Source organism: Lutjanus erythropterus, chromosome 9 (assembly GCF_056507025.1).
Source record: "Lutjanus erythropterus isolate fLutEry1 chromosome 9, fLutEry1.hap2, whole genome shotgun sequence".
NCBI classification, from domain to species: domain Eukaryota; kingdom Metazoa; phylum Chordata; class Actinopteri; order Lutjaniformes; family Lutjanidae; genus Lutjanus; species Lutjanus erythropterus.
The window spans coordinates 25,998,642-26,014,387 of record NC_139325.1 but is presented as its reverse complement, the minus strand read 5'-3'; the positions used below and the strand labels follow the sequence as shown (position 1 = coordinate 26,014,387).

General features: G+C 39.9%; 1 long non-coding RNA gene across 1 annotated transcript in view; it reads left to right on the top strand.

Annotated features, from left to right (window-relative positions):
* The window catches only part of LOC146321647 (uncharacterized), a 196,453-nt gene that overhangs the window by 108,707 nt on the left and 72,000 nt on the right, over positions 1 to 15,746 (top strand). The window contains exon 4 of the long non-coding RNA XR_014771407.1: positions 12,591 to 12,691. This is a non-coding gene — a long non-coding RNA (uncharacterized LOC146321647). The remainder of the gene's footprint in view (positions 1 to 12,590; positions 12,692 to 15,746) is intronic.

Below are 15,746 nucleotides of genomic sequence, written 5' to 3'. Positions count from 1 at the left end.
TTCTCGCTCTTGTCCTGGTCTTTCCTCTTTGCTCTATGTTCAGCAACCTTGACAGCCTTTTTCCATCCCTCCAGCAAGAAATCATCCCTGCCCGCTCTCTGTCCCCTCATCTCGCTCCTCTCATTCCTCTCTTTCATCTCAACACTTTTACAGTTTTGCTTTCTCTCCTGTCTACTGCCCTCCTCCATGTCTCCCTATTCACGCCCTGTGATTTATGTCAAACTCAATACAATGTTCACTGAATTGTCAGTATTGAGCAGATGTTAGCCATACCTTGCAGTTTGATGTTGCAAGTAAATACTTAATAATACAATAAATGACACGAAGTAAGAAAAACTAGTTTTAAAGTGAGCAAATCCAGATTTGAAATTAAGCAGAGCTCTGTTGCACAACTAAAAACAAATCTCTGTTTAGTACATCTAAGTTTAAGGATGCATTAATCAATATTAATTACAATGAATTAATAAAAAATAAATCTTAGGGCTGTCAGATCCTAATATGTATAACAGAGAGGGGAGACCATTAACTTTTAGTTGCTCTGTTTTCTTTAACAAAAAGGTACATTGTTTGTTTTCTATAAAATTCTAGCAAAATACTATATTGTTTACTAGATGACAAAAAAAATTACTAAAATGTTCCATTGTTTTCTAGCCAGTTTAAAAAGTTAGTTTAGTTAGTTTGCCAGGTTAAACTTCCTCAAGTGTAAGTTTAAAGTTAGTGCTGGATCACATTTTAAATTGTAGTTTAAAGATTTGGTGGAACAGAATTAAGTCTAAGCTAGGTTTAGACAAAAACCAAGCAGTGGTTTAAAGAGAGGTTTGAATCTAATTGCTCTTAATTTTAAGATTTTAACATTTGGTGCAATATTAGTTAAGTTAGTTTCAGTTCCATCAACTGCATAAACACAGTGATCCATTTATTAATACCAGTAATGTAGAGGTTGAATCATTCACCTGATGGCATAGACAAAAATTAAACCACTTGAAAAACATACGGAAGCCAAGTGATATCAGATGCTCTCTGTGTTTGTTCACTGCAACACATTGTGATGATTTTTACTTCTTTGGGTGTTTCTGCAGCGTGCATCTTTTGTTTGTTCTGTCAAGGTTACACGTGTTGTTTTTGTTCATGATTTGAACACAGACTGTTTTATCCATTCCACCTGCAGCCACACATTTCCTACAGTGTCATGTGTTTGATTTTGCGAGAACAATCATTATGAGAAAAGACTGTATTAAGACTGCTGTGACTTAGTTTTACTCCTAGCGAGTGTTGTGTGGCTCCCACACGGAAATAAACTCTGAAATCGCTTCAAACATCGAGTAAGATCAGCATGAGCCAGCAAACTCTTTGACTCACCTCCTTCCATTTGTCTCTCTCCTCCCCCATGCCCTCTCCATCCCTCCCCTCTCCAGCTTCCCCACATCCCCTTTTCTCTCATCTTATCCTCTCTCTTCTATTTGTACCGCTTTTCTTCTCCTACTTCCTCCCTCTCTCTATCCACCTCCTTTCTTCTCACTTACCCGCTCTTCCTCTGCCTCTCCCCTCCTCTTTCTCTCGCTCGTCTCCTAATCCCTCCTCTCCACCCTAATTTAAACTCTTTGAAGCCTTCAATAAGGCTCCATAATAAGCTTCTCCCTCTCCAGGCAAGGCAAGGGAGCAGCCTCCCAGTTGCATTCTGCCACTGTGTGAGTGCTGGCGTGTTTGTGTGTGTGTTCTCTGTTTATTAGCGTCTCTGCTTGTGAGCTTTCATGCCTGTGTTTGTGCATGTAGCGTGCACAAAAGTGTGTGTGTGTGTGTGTGTGTGTGTGTGTGTGTGTGTGTGTGTGTAGTGTGAACCTAAATGCTGAGCAGAGAGCCGTGAGGGGAACAGAGGAGCATATTGTGGAACATATCAGAATACGACTCCACTGCAGATTAAACTATATAAGTAGGTTATTGATGCAAACCGTTCCGCAACAGTTAGAATTCAGTTACATTTTATTAATAGTAAATTGAAAGATTTAAGAATTAATTCCTTGTTAAGGGCAGTGGTAAAGCCTAAATTAATGCCTTGACTACTACAGGAAATGACGATCTACAGACGATGCCAAAGTGGGTGACACATCCTGAGCATTCATCACATTCATCCACATATTGCTTCACTTTAAATGAACCCACCACTCGGTGGATTGCCTACGTTACGACAGGAGAAACAACACACTTCTGACTCATTTCCCTCGGTATTGAAGCTCCACAGGTTCATCTGCTCACTCCCACTATACTCTTTAGGAAAACACGGCACTGGTTGTTTTTACTGAAACACTTAAAGCGTCCTACAGTATGCTTACATTTTCCTGGCGTGTAAAGGCTTGTGGCTGTGCAAATAATGACCCTTGCCTCCGAAAAGCCAAGGGGGATGTAGTGTGACGTTGTTAATATGCTGCAAAACCTCTCAGGGAAGAGGCCACAGTGGGTGGTTGTGCATACAAAGTGTCTGAGACTTCTGTTCACATGCCGCCTCCTACCAACAGTCAACTATACTCTCCTTTAACCGCGACCACCATTTTTTTTCTAACCTTAACCAAGTCATTGTAGCTGCTTATATATAAACCCAAGCCTAAAGATAGAATATTCAGGATTTGTCAGTTGCTGTTTGTAAATCTGGGAACCCAACGAATCAGCCTTGGATCTGGTCAGGCCAATCACAACTATTTATTGAATATGGACCGCCTCAGGCTCCAAAAACTCAATTCAGACTGTCAAATTAGGCAGCATTGATCAGATGATCAGGATTCTGTTACTGCATTGCCTATGTCTTGCCTAAAATATTTATAGAAACATATTTTAGTCCTCAGTTTAGTAGGGCTGCCCCCTACTGATCAGCTTAACCATTGGTCAGTGAGAAGAGTTTTAGCTGCAATTAGCAAGTTATCTCACTTAGCAGTCCAATGGGATACCACCGCAGAGGTGATCAATGGAGGCCAGTTGACAGGGAAAAGGAAAAGGCAAAAAGATTTCAGAATAACTCACAGCAGTGCCAGGCAAGAGAGAGGTACAGAGTGTATAAAGCTTTAGCAAGAACAGAGCAGCAAATCTCAGAAATAAAATGTTATTTACTTATCGTTTCGTAGCTGTTATGTTCTGAAGCACAAATAAGCACCCACACTTCCACACAATGCCTTATTTTGTATAAATACAGCCAAAGCAAACCTTTATCCTGTATCTGTCTGCTTTTCCTGTGTGTATGTGTGTATATCTCTCTACAGCTCTCACAGACAGAGAGCAGAGGAGAGAGACAGACAGCGATGATCACTACATTTTCATCAAGTTCTTAATTGATAGTTGAAAAAGTCAACAATCAGTCAAATAGGATGGAATTACTGCCATTTCCAGACTAACAATTCAGACTAAAACAAACCATGACAAAAGCTGTGAGCTCTGGAGAATCGATGAACAAACATACCTTATTGGTTAATTTAATTGATTATATTCTTAATGAAGATCAGTTGACTAATTATTAATCAATAACATCCCCAGTCCCGACCTCACAACCTGTGTGCTTTTATCAGCTGGGGGGTGCAGAACTCTGCCCAAAGACTGAAGCCCAGAAACATCCAAAACGTGGCAAAATATGAGAAAATAAGAAAGTACAGGCAGAGAGCAGGGTCTCTGCAGATACAGACACCACCACACACTTCTAGCTGGTCTAGTTGTGGGATTCAGGAAAATCCTGTGTAGTATCCTTTGAACTATAGAGGTGGCAGATCAGAAAAAAGCCGGTATGAATCATTTTTGTAACATTCTTTGATTGCACAGACAAACAAGTGTCGTCCTGTTGTGGAGTGCCAGATTAGAAACACTTGTATGAGTGTTTTTTGGAAGGCAACGACAAATGACCTTTACTTTGTTTAGGTTGTACGACTTGTTGCATCGTACGCATGATCACACAGCAATAGAGCGAACTCAATGGTTAAAGGTGGCAAGATGACATTGTTTTGTCAGTTATGTTAACCCAGAACTGTAAAGGAAGTAAAACCCTCATACCTAGGATTGCATTTAAACAAAATATGGAACTGGGGTAAATTATCATCATGAGCATCAACCCTGCTTTGTGGCATATTTGGGTCTAGAGGGAGTCTGTGTCATTGGCAATGGACAACATGTTTGCTCTCACTGTTTGTTTCATTATAAGTCTCAGTGGTGTTAATGGTGGGAATTTGGCAGTTTATCTTTGCCTGCTGTAGTTCTCTTTGAGCTATAATAGATTAGAGACTGGCTTCAGCACACACACACGCGCACACGCACACACAGAGACACACACAGAAACAGGCATAAAGCTTTTAGCACTGGTCCGACACACACAGACACACACAAGAAAGGAAACGCACAGTATGTGCACACATTCACATTCAGACAGCACACAAACACACATTGCTTACTGGCATACTGTGCACACACGCATACACACACTCACTCACACACTCACCCTGCTCCATGGGTTTATCTTCATGATGATAGTAATCAGTATGAAGCCCACTGGCTACAGCAGCAGACTGCTTGGTAGTCATTACCGTTAGCTTAACTGTTTACACCCGTTAATCAAATTAGCAAGTCACACACAGAGACACACACACACAAAAATTGTACACACACAACCATGCATACAAATGTACACAGATACACTGAGTTGAAACACACTCGCACACACACACACTGACAGAGGCACACACAAACGCACACACGCACTTACACACACACACACACAGGAGATGTAAACATGGAGAAGGGCTCAGAGTTCCATCTGAGATTAATTATCAGTCCTAAAGCAGAGACACAGGCAGAGACAGACAGAAAGGTGGTGGGAAAGAGGAAGAGAGCCCTCCACACTTCTGTAGGTAGAGAGATATAAATGAGATAAACAGAGAAAGACGGCGAGGAAAAGAAAGAGACGTAGGGAGCCGGTGGGTGGGTGGCAGGCGGGCAGACAGACAGACAGGAAAGAAGATGCATGCAGGAGTTGAACTTACAAATCTATTTCTCATCTTTAAACCGAAATCTCAGAGAAGTATCCAAGCATATAACAAACAAACAGTGACAAGCGGTGCAGGGGGCCTGGAGGCTACGCGGGAGCTTTTAGTATCTAGCTGCGTCTGCATGTGTTTGTCTTGAGGCCAACCTTTTGAGGCAATGGTGATGGGAAGTTTTGTTTCCAGTAAGAATAGGGAGTGGCAATGAATCAATAGGTATGATACAGTGGGCTCTGAGGATCAATGTATAATGAAAACAAGGATAATAGTTTGTTGAATAGCCCACACACATTACCATAATAACTGACCATGTAGCTGTAGCTATCAGCCATTAGCCATTACTGTAAGTTAAAGCACCTCTTAGAGACAACTGACCCCAATAAACTGTCTGTGATGCATCTCATACAAACACAGCAACAACAGAACCACCAGGCTCAGAGCAGACTTAAGTTTTGTTATGGCTGAAAGTAGTTTCAGTTATCCTGTTGTGTTGGAGTCGATCACTCAAGATGAGTGAAGGCCGCTGTGGCATGAATTGGACCTGCTGAAGTTGGGTGTAACAACTTTTCGCCTGAGGCCAAAAAGTTTGATATTTTAGCTTTTAGGGAGCCAGGATTCAACAGCAAGTGATCCGTCTTCTCTAAAGGAACATTTTTTTGTAAATACCCTTATTCTTTTCCTTGTCGAGAGTTAAAAAAAAACAAGATCAATACCATGTTCGGCTCTGTCAGTAACAACTTGCTTAGCTTAGCATGAAGACCGGAAGAAGAATTGTTCTGACATATTGGCATTGACAATAACCATGATATTCAAAAAGACATGTTGATATCATATTAAAAATACACATACAATAATATCAGCCTATCATTAGGCGATCACCTCTAATTCACATTATCATCTTGTTTTAACTTGTGATTGCCAGTATATGATCTGTCTGACCAGTTGTGACAAGTGTTGTCATGATATTTCAAATTCACAATTCGATATGACTTTTGATTTTAAGGTCACGATTCAATTTGATTTTTCAATTAAAACTCTTTTTTTTTGCACTGACGACTACTATGCCATTGACTCTTTGACTTGTTTTGACTTGTAAAGATCAACGGATCATTGGGTTTATGGTCTGACAACTGTCATTACTAATGTTAAAAACTACATTTGCATTTTGGAACATGAAACAGCATACTTTAATAAACTGTTCAGTTCAGTCCAGCTTGAGGCTAAAGCATTATGGGAAATGTGGGCTCTAGTAAAAAGACCATAAAATCTGTCAGGGAGCACCTCTAAAGCTAATTAGCATATTATATGTTGTTGTGGTTTTTTTATTCATACAAAAATCAAAGGTGGTCTTGGCTTGGCCACTGTGGCTTCTTGGAGTCACTTTTACACTTGTTGTTATTGTTGGACATTGCATTTTTGTGCCAAGCAAAGCTAATTGGCTGCAGTTTCATATTTAACAGATAGGAGAGCGGTATCAACCTTCTCATGTAACTCTAGGCAAGACCATATATATGACCTTCAAAACAGCAGCTGAGAAAACAATCTCACCACAGGGTTCAGTTAGTAGCTTTTCTCAAGCTTTTGATTATATCACTTGATCTTCATCAGCAGACCAAACACCAACACTGCTTTGTTACGCCCCTTGGCATCTCATACAGGTGCACAATGTACCCTTTAGAATGAGACTTTCTGGCAGGAAGCATTTTTAACGTGTAATTTACGTTGTGAAACAGTTACAGTTTGGTTAGGTTTAGGCACTAGAAGAATTGGCTAAGTTTAAGAAAAGATCATGGTTTGGGTTAAAAGAGGTACATTATTTTCCATGAGTCACATGATTTAAGTGAAGTGAGTCGTGATGCCAGTCACACGATGCACATAACATTATATAATGTAAATAACATTGACTTTTGCACAACACAAATCCAAACCTTCTGGGTGCAAGTCCTGTGTTTGTTTGATCCGACCATCCACCCCATCTCCTCTACACCCAGACTTTCCTGCTCTTTATGCTACATCACCTGAGACAGATGACTTTACACTGAAGTTACTTAAAAGTGCAGTCACTAAAGACACTGCATCATGGGACTGTTAGAGATGCTGAGGGGCCTGACAAAAATGTAATCATTTGATGACTTGGGAATGAGAATGGGCTGGCTGTTTCCAAAGTAAAGCACAATCTTTGAAACTCAACTTCAAAGCGGATATATGAAGGAGAAGTCCTCAGAAGCATTCAGAAAAAAACTGAAATATGAATATCTACAACTCCATCTGCTGACGAAGATCATGTGATATCATCAAAAGCTTCAGAACAGCTACTGAATCAACCTGAAGTTGACATTGTTTTGTTAACTGGCAGTTTCTCTGAAATAATCTGGACAAACGATGATGAATAGAACATTTAAAATTCTTGAATGAATATATATTTTGCAGCAACAAATATTGAAAAACACTTAATTGACTTTTTTTTTGTTCTTTCAAGGGATGCACTCAGTTTGAAGGATAGAAAACAGCCATGCAGTGTCAGTCTTTGGGTTAACTGAGTCAATGGACACAAAAGGTTGCAGTTCAGTGAGAGAAGCAGGCCTCATGGGCTTCAAAAATACCACTTGGATCGTGGCTGCGAACCAAAGCTAATCGCTGGCAGAGCAGAGCGTTGTCCCGTAGTGAAAAATGCAGGGAAAGAAAGAAAGGGAGATAGACACACAGACTGACAGTTCGAATTCAATTGTGTTTTTATTACTGTATACCTGTGTATCACCATAGTCTGTGATAACCAATAGATGCATTATACATTACAAAAATATCTGTGCGTCAGCATAACGTGAAGAAAAATGAAGACATTCGTCACAGCTCGTCAGCGTTTTATCAGGAGCTTTGTACAACACACTCGCAGGGAAATAATCAGTTTGGCAAGTGACTCAATCCAATAACAAAAACAGAATTTACGCCTTCTATTTTTTCTTCAGCTTTCCATAAGAAAGGAAATGAGAAATGGATTTTAATTGTTTAACGATTAGCAAAAACAAGGGGGGTAAAAAGAAAACAATTAGGCACATCTCCAGTGATGTCACCGTCTCCAAGATGGTGATGCATCAGTTTACAGTGCGGACGTTGTTCAATAGAGAAACTCTGGCTGACTGTTACACTATTTCCTTCTGCAGCCTAAATGTTCCCTGTAAAGATTAATGTAGAATAGGACACACTGAGAGTGTGAATGTGTGTGTAGGCTGTGCATTCATGCTGTGCAATGCAAGCGTGTTTGCATTTGTGTGTGTGTGTGATAGTTACCCTGCAGTGGTTTAGAGAAACAGTGAGAGGATGAGGCTAACTAAAGCAGCCAGATTAGCAGGCAGCCATCTACTCAGTGATCCCATCTTACAGCAGCTATACGCCAGCTTTATCACAGCTATACATTAATAATACACACTTGACGGTTTACATACACACTCAGACACACATTAGCCAATTAGCTGGCCGCCATTCATTTCTAATCCAATCTTTCAGTCCACGATTTCCCGCAGTGACTTTTAGTGATGCTTCCATACTGACTGTTAAATTGATTTCTTAAACAGTAATCCATTACTTGCACAGATTATACTGCAATTGTTCATGAACAGGCCAATGACAAACCAGACCCAACTCCAAAAGGAAAGAAACACAGTTAAAACCAACCTTTGGAGAATATGAAATGTAGTGCCGCTGTTACAGTGAACAGCTTGATTTGACATGTTTAGATACACATACATACAATATATCTTCATTATTCATCTCTGTATCCCACATACAAAGTTACTGATGCATTTCAGTCGATCAGAGGTTTTAATGGTTATTAAGTAGATACAATACAGTTACGTGTCTGAGTATAGAGCTTGCCGTTAATGGATGGACTCAATCAATAAGATTTAAGCCTGTGAAATGATGTCTATAGTTGTGAATCATCCTATGTATACCACAAAAAAACCTCTGCAGATGTGATTAGATTTTTTGCATGTTTATAAAGGATGGGTAACACTTTATTCAAAATGGTGTGACTAAGACTATCATTACACTGTCATAATTATGTCATGACACCTGCCATGAACATGAGGGAGCCTTTATGAATATTTATGACTGTTGTCAAGCGTCATTTAGTCAGTTGTGTTATTTTTAATGCAGTGTTGGCATTGTATGAGATGCCTTTGTCATGACAACTTTACATGACTGTTTCACTTTGCTGTCATTACATTAAACTGTCATTTGGTTTTGACACTGGCTGTCATGACACCATTATAATTATGTCATGAATCTTTTCCTTGACCTCAATTAAAGTGGTACATTTTGGACTGGAAGATGTCATCATATGTTATATGTCCAGTTTGATGACAGAGTCAAACACCGAGGTGATTTAGCTTACAGAGTTACCTGATGGACAGACAGTGGTTTGTTAGTTTACTTGTCTCATGACATCCAGTGTCAAAAACAACCACATATGACAGTTTAATATAATGATAAAACATAAAGCTAAACCGGTTCATTTAAGTTTGATCATGTGAAGTCGCCATGACGAAGACATTGACAGGTTATGTTGGTTGTACAGAACTGACCAAATAACACTTATACTGACAACAGACAACATTATTCATAAAGACGCCTTCATGTTCACAACAGGTGTCATGACATAGTTAAGACAACATAATGATAGTCTTATGGACATCCTTTCAAATAAAATAAAGTGTTACCCAAACGATGATATCTGACCATAGACATTTTTTTTCTCAAGCTCAAAATCTTGCTGGCCCTTTGTTGAGGCCACATTGAAAGTTGAATCAGTAAGATTTGACACAGGTCTTTGTAGAAACACGAGAAAGACACCAGGATGTCAAATACCAACTTTTTGGGTTGGTGAAGCGTTCTGAGCTCTGCAAAATAATGACAAAAATGAAGGAATAAAGGCAGCGGGCAGGGTCTCTGCAGATATAACACACACTTCTAGTCAGTTGTAAGTGATGGTTGAAAGGGATTATGTTTATGTGGGTCTATACATTGTTTTTTATGGAAATGTTGTCACATCTGTCATTTGTCCTCTTCCCGTTCTTGCAGACTCTGTTTCGTACTGCTCAGAAGCTCGAAAAAGTACAGTTATCCCATTTTCCTCAACTATATGTGTTGAGTCATGAAGACATTTTAGTTTCCTCTCACTGTCATGCAGAATGTGGGACACAGATGAATTTGTTTATTTTGCTGATTCGTGCCTACCCCATAATTCAGTGCGTGTCTGCGGAGAGCCTGATTCTTGCTTGTTCGCTTTAAGTCAAGAAGTTGTATGGTTGAACGCTGCATCTGAGGGTTGCTTGTGGTCATTGTGAAAGTCCAACAATTAGTGACGCATTGCAAACTAGTTGTGCATTGTAACTTTAATTATAAATATTTAAAACATCACGTGTCTCTATGGGTGCTGTTTTTGGTTTTAGAACAAAATCTGGGCAATGTGGACATTGAGGACCAGTTCATAACTGAAACTAGTTCCAAATGTGTAGTTTTTAATAGTTAAGTTTTAGTCCAGCGTGGTTTGAGATGAGGATAGAAGTGGGGGAGCAGCTCTGTCATGGGGATGCAACAGAGTTTGTTCACTTTTGTTGCTTACTAGTCTACTTTTTGTTGTGCTTTTTTGTTTATCCCACCATCCCAGCCCTACTGTACTGTATGCAAACCTCTATAAAGGACAATTACCACACCTTAGATTTCATTTTTACACAAATATGTCCCCTTTTGTGTTCCCTAGACCTAGATTCAAAGAATGTGTTTTAATAAATGAAAAAAATCTTGAAAAACATCATTTCTCAACAAACATCAAATGTAGGATAAATATTCCCTTCTTCAGGACTGTTCTGTAAAATGCAGGATGGGCGGTCACCGCTTGTTTAACCACAGCTATCACACATTCATATATGCATGAATGCACAAAAACATAAGCACACAGATGGGTGAATACACAGAGACTGTAAGCTCACACACACTCACAAACGTAGACTGCAGAAAAGACAGAACCCCTGCCAAGCGCTGAGAAAACAGGCAGGGAGAGAAAGGTAAAGAATGGATGAGAAACAAGACAAAAATGCTGGATAAAACACAAGTCGAGGGAATGAGAGGTAGAAAACAGAGACAAAGGCAGAGAGGTAAATCCAGGAAAAGAGACAGAGATGGTGTGGAGAATAGACAGAGAGGATGAGTTAGACAGAGGGGACATAATAGACAGGAAATAGAAAATAAAACCTGGACCAAATGAAAGAGAGGCAAAAAGATACCAGAGTGATATCAGTAGCTATAAACAGTGAATTTATATTAATACCTACTGCTGCTATTCAGCAGCAATCAAGAGCAGCAATTTTTTACATTACATTTATTTAGCTGACCCTTTATCCAAAGCAACTTACAGTAAGTGCATTCAAACATGGATACAACCCAAAAACTGCAAGAATCATGCATTATGTACTGAACTGCTACATTTAAAATTTGTCTGCTTACTGAGATACAAATATCTGATTTTTAATTTAGAAAAAGAAAAGCATAAGAGATGGTGATACTAAGGACAAACGTGATGGTGCTTCTCTGTCTCCTAAAAATTAGACCTGCATATATTTGCACGAGCAAACAGGTGCTACAGAAATTGTTTTTTTTTTTGTTGACACAATGAGAAAGCATCTAAATCAAACATATCTGCAAACTCTTCATAGATATATTTCATTTGTTTTCACAACAATATTTTTTCCTTGCAATCAAACATGATTAATTTTTTATTGTTATGTTAGGCAGTTCAAAGCACTTGGTTCGTTTCAAGGTCTTGGTTAAATTTTGAATGCTCACTTGAGATAAGATATGCTTGAAGTTTGTTTAACATGTTGTTTGACCACATGTAAAGGTACAAGTTAGTATCCAAATGCCACTTTCAAAGATGGGGTGAAATGCCTGTTTGTGTAGACATTTTAATACAATGAATAAATGGGGAGTAATGGTGCACACTTTGGGATAGTCAACCTGCGAAGAGATTCATGGTGAAAGTGATGGAAGTACTTGTATGAAGACTGGAAGCAGATTGTCTCTTTCAGAAAGTTATAAGACAAAAAAAAAAGTCAAGCACATGTTAAATGTGCCACAGTTATCACTATAAGCTGCACAGTGTGAAAATGGGAAGCTGGACAGATGTAACAACAGCAATTTAGGATGGCGGGTCACTTCTGACTTTGGAAAGGTGTGTGTGAAGACTGGGTTTCAGATGCTATTTCTCTGAAGGATACTGAATTCTTAAAAATCCTGGACTGTGTACAAGTACATACATATTTTTTTATTCAGTTAGTATTCACTTTACAAGCAAAGGCCACATTGCTATAGCTGTTTCAATAATCCCATGTTAATTTAATCACACAGGATAAATACCACAGAGAGAAATCATTTCATTTCTTCACTAAGTCTCATGTAGTTCCAGTGAGGTAGGCAGTGGAGCATCAGTAGGAGGCAGTCAGACGTATTGTGCTAATTGTGGTGTACCCCTGTTGTGGGTGGAAATGAAGTCCTGAAATAACTACTTCCTGGTTCTATTTTCAGCTGAGGTCAGCGGCGGAGGAGTATGTCATGCTGAGAGGTGTGATGTGGCTCTGCTGGTTTGACCCACACCTGCAGCGTATCCTTCACTCAAGCATCAGAGGGTGAGTGTGTCAGTATGTGTGTAAGGCTACATGCATATATGCAACACATGTGTCCAAATACAAACAGGTAACTATTAGAGTGTGTCCACCGAGTGTGTGTGTGTGTGTGTGTGTGTGTGTGTGTTTTGTTTGTTTGTGTGTGTGTGACCTTGACTGGGAGTACAAACACACACAGTCCTGCCTCACTGGAAACACACATCTGTTTCTGTTTTGTTTTCTCACAAACACACAAATACTCTAGTTGCTCTCAAACTGTTTTGGACACGTAGCGTTTGGTAAACTGACCACACACACACACACACACACAAACACACACACACACACCTCATACCTCACCCATTAACACATGCAAATAACCCAACACATGCTTCCACACCTCGTCACGCACACATATGTAAACTGAAATACAAAAATAGTTTAACCTTGTAAATGGACACACATTAACATATTCTCTCTCTCTTTCCGACACACACACACACACACACACACACACACACACACACACACACACACACACACACACACACACACACACACTCACAGAGGAGAGGCTCTAGTGTAGCATTGAGTCATCAGACTGCTTGTGCGTAACTCCTCTCTTCCCTTCCCTGCTGGGCCTATAGTACTGTAAGTGAAGGTCACACAAACATATAAACCTACAAGAACACACTCATCCTCACACTTATACCATGTACATGCAAACTGTACCAATGAGCACGTAAAGACTGTGAAAATATACAATAAAACACACATGATCATCAACTACAGGACATATGTTTTATATGAGTGAGTGAACATTCATTTCTTTTCAATTCTATAACTCTAGGAGTGTGTGTGTGTGTGTGTGTGTGTGTGTGTGTGTGTGTGTGTGTGTGTGTATGTGTGTGTGTGTGTGTGGCTGTAAGGGGCCTGGTTTTTCCCCTGCAGGCTGGTTTGAATCGATAGCACTGGAAAGTGCTGAAATAGCAGCCTGACACACACACACACGCACGCACGCACGTACACACACACACACACACACACACACAGATACAGAAGGGTGACTCACTGGAGCTGAAAACATGAACAAGAATGCTGACTTCTGAAACAAGGCAAACAGAGAGCGAAGGAGAAAGAGCCAAAGAGAGAAAGAAACAGGGTGACATGCAGAGAGAAAGACGAGAAGAGGCCGCAGCGCAGCTTTGACTTCAGACTCATTTCTGCTTAGTTGTGCGTAGCGCTGAGAGTCAGCGTTGCTGCATTCAAAATGCAGTGTACTGTACACATGCATTTGTGTGTATATGAGACAGGGGAATGTGTGTTTTGGAGTGTAGCCACATATTATCCCGCTAATCCGTTCCTCCTGTTTTCCATATTCTTCACGCTGCGCTGTTGCTCTTACTTTTCTCTTTCACTTGACCTTAAGAAACATTTTTATGACCTTGGAACCAAAGCTTTACATTTTTGTAAAATGAAGAGTGTTGTTAATGGGCAAATTTAACTTTATTGATCATAAAAAAGTTTGGCCTATTACCAGGTCCAGGAGGAGAGCCAAGTTCACTAATTTAATGTCCTGTCTTTACAGTTTTAGCTGTAAAAAAAAAATGCTGCTCGCCATACTGAGAGTGTGAGGCTCTGTCTGTTGTAAAAGAATCAGTCTCAACTCTGACCCGACCACTCTGATGATGCTGATCAAATGAATGTATGTATAATGTATGTATGTACTGCAGCGCATGACAGGATCATATAGGGTTGAATAGTATGGCATATATAGAAACAGAGATATCAGGCTTTTATCCTGTCAGGTTTACTGAGGCTATACCTTTTTACATATATGGATTGTACATTTTATGCTATTTCTATGTTTTTTATTTAACATTATTGAAGATCATACAAGAACAATACATGGGAAAAAAAGTAATATGTGGGATTTCTATAGATGTCTACATGTATACCAATAATTTCTAAATTACTTGACAAATACTATGATATTTTAATCCACACAGCTCATACATATGATCATATGTGAAGAGTTTTTTTCTAGACAAGAATAATGTGACCTTACGTAAGGACAGTTATGTCTGCTCTAATTTGATGTTTTGTTAATTTCATCCTAATTGCTGTTGTAAGAAATGTTTCTAAACACGAACAGCAGAACAGGTTGCAGTGGCTGCAACGCTAATGCAGCATTGATGCAAGATTAAACAGTTCTCCAGCAGTGTCCCATGAAGTGCTGCTGCAGGACACATGTGAGGCAGAAGTGTTGGGTGAAGAAACCCTGTTCATTGATTTGATTAAAAAAAAAAATGCAAAAAACAATATGTATCTATAGACTCATCCTGATTTAAAGTCTGTCCTCTCAGCTTTCTGTAGACATTTATGACATTTTTATTGAACTGACAAACATTAGATGACCATAATGTTGATATTAGAATAAAATAATTTACAACTGTGTGTCTGCAGGTGTAAATGTGTGTTTTGTGTAGTGCTGTTACACAGTACATACATTCTGTAATCCTGTAGATGGTGGATGGGGGATTTCCACATTGACCACCCCTGTAGTGCTGATGCAGGGCAGAAAGAGGACTTCTCTCATGGTCGTACTCGCTGCACATTACCAGTAAATCCAGTGCATGGTTGGACTGTGCTTTTTTTTTTCTGGTTACATAGATAATCACATCAGCAGCACAGGAATTCAACAGGCCTGAGTTGAACTCCAGCAACAAGAGTCCCAGTCAACAGTGTCTGTGTGTTTCTCTGTGTGTGTGTGAGGGGGTGGATGGATGTGTGTGTGCACTGTGTGTGTGTGTGTGTGTGTGTGTGTGTGTGTGTGTGTGTGTGTGTGTGTGTGTGTGTGTGCGTGCATGTATGTGAGTGTCAGCGTGCAAGTGGTTGGCGCTATTAAACATTCACCGGCTCACTCAGCTGCTGCTGCTGCTGCTGCTGCCGTTAGGCTCCCAATCTGGGTCAAGTCTCCCTCCTCTCCTCCCTGAGCTACCTCTATCCCTCCATCCTGTCCTCCATCCTCTCCTCCTCCTCCTCCTCCTCCTCTTCTCTCTGTTGCCCACTCACTCTG